Raw genomic sequence first — 2,521 nt, forward strand, 5'->3', positions numbered from 1 at the left:
TTATTAGAAAGATAACATAAAATCTCTTTAGTGTATATAGGGTTTTAAGGTTGAGAGTAAAACCTACAAATATACATATTAAACGAGGAAGTGAGTGTTATGCTCGTTGAGAAAGAATGTGGCATACGGAAGAACATTTATACCTATTGGTTTTGTATGTGTTATTCATCATGAATACAATATTAAAGGAATTCAATAGTTTTAGTGAATCCGGATGTGTCCAAATTATATTTGTAACCACCTTTGTGTTAGGATACAAAAAAAAGTCTCACATCAAATAAAACAAGAGATAAACATGAGATACACATAAGATATCTTCATTAGTAAGAGGTATTTTAGAGTGGTACCAAAAGCAAATCTATGAAGACTTGGACTAAAATGACACATACCTAACCATTATAAACTTGCTTTATGATAATCACAAAATGTTTCTCCATCTTTTACCGATTTCCCTCCCAACTTAAAAAGATATTTTCATTTTTTTTTTACTTCCATCATTATTGACTTTTAGGTATTTTTTTATATCATAACTATCTTGTCTATTACAATTAGGGATGACAAAAAAATCCGCGGGCACGGGCATCCATGGGTAAAATCTGCGACGGGTAGTTACTACCCGCGGGTAACGGGTATTGGGTATTTTAATACCCGGTTCTAAACGGGTCGGGTACGGGTAGTATACTATCCGATCTACGGATACTCGTTACCCGCAAAAAATAATAAAACAATTAATTTATATATTTTTTATTAAATTTAATTAAAAATAAAATAAAATTATATTTTATTAGGTTAAATTTAATTAAAATTAATTTTTAATTTATATTATATTATATATATATATTTGTAATTTTATTTAAATTATATTTTAAAATATATAAATTATATTTTTATTTTATTTTTTGTAGATATCCGCGGGTACCCGCAGGTTTTAAAATACTCACGGATATTTTCTAAAAGTGTATCCGGTGGATAACGAATCGGGTAACAGATAAAATTTCATCTGAGAGTCAGATTGTGGATAGGTACTATCCGTACCCAACCCGACCCCGTTACCATCCCTAATCACAACCTAATATGTACATCCTCTTTTCTTATTATCCATTCAATATATTTGACCTTAATATAACAATCACAAAAGTCAAAATTATAAGCCATCTTTCTTCTATAATGCAAGAAGTTATCCTATTATCAAATACCTAAAAAAAAAAATATTACAACCTTATATTTAATTCAATAAATACAACTTCAGAACACTAATGTGTCCGTAAGGCTTACCACATATGTTATAAATACATTACTATAATATTGTGAGCTACATTCATTGCCCAATTCATTAGAAGAGACAGCATTCTCTATTTCAACATCATATTAACTCTCTATTTCAACGTCATATTCACATGCACACACTTCACCATCATCCGATATAACTGAAATAAAAATTCATCCATATTACTTTTTTTTGGTCATAAATCAGTTTTAGGTAAAATACAAAACAAATGTTTTTTAATTTTCATGAAATATTTTCTGAAATAAAGGTGATATGTTTGGGAAAGATGTAGAAACATAAATATACTTTTAAGAAAAGACCATTCCGAAACAAAATTCAGCCTATTATTACGGAATTATATTTCCGGCAGTGTTATGGATTTTTCATCAACACCTTCCAAAATGATTTTTCCCAGAATGCTACATTACTCGTTCGGAAATACGAATATGGAAACATATTTCCCATCTTTTACACCTATTTTGGATCATATTTTCCAGAAGCATATGTCCGATTTTCGATGACCTCAACTTCACCATTTTACCCATATATGCATTAGGGAAAAACACATTCCACCAACCCCACCAAACCACTGTCTTTAAGAAGGAGACCACTTCCAAATAAAACAGCTGAGGGCCAATTTGAAATTCCAGTAAATGGATGGACTCACATAGAAATTAGTGGGGTGCAGGAAGTAATTGTCGAAATTTTATTATGCTACGATAGAAAAAAATTTCCTTTCGGCAATTCTTATTGTGATAAACAAAATATTAGAGACAATTATTTTCTAAACCGCATTTGCCTATTTATACACATTTTTCAATAACTTACGAACCATAAAAGCCATCTCCAATATAACTATTTACTAATTATTTATATAAGATCTCAACTTAAACAACATCGTTTAACAGACTTTATTTCTAAAACAAAGACATTGTTCACGTAATGTACCATTGGTTAAGAAAATCTTTCTTTGAATAGGAGATATAAATAGAAAGAGCGTTTTAAGCATTTATCCAAGAGGTTAATCTTAAAATTTATAGCATCAATTAAATTAAGTATTCACAAATTTGTAATTTTTCTTACAAGTTAAATAACACTATAAAACTTACAAAGTTCAAGTAAAATAAAAAAATTCTGTTATTTGTTTTTCTTTACATCATTTTCTTTAGCAAAGGGACCGTGAAAGAGAAAATAAAGCAGAGGAGGACAAAGAAAAGAATCAGATAAAAAAAAACAAAGGAAGCATGTTGTTGA

The sequence above is a fragment of the Vigna radiata genome, chromosome 7, assembly GCF_000741045.1.
Source record: "Vigna radiata var. radiata cultivar VC1973A chromosome 7, Vradiata_ver6, whole genome shotgun sequence".
Classification (NCBI taxonomy): Eukaryota; Viridiplantae; Streptophyta; class Magnoliopsida; order Fabales; family Fabaceae; genus Vigna; species Vigna radiata.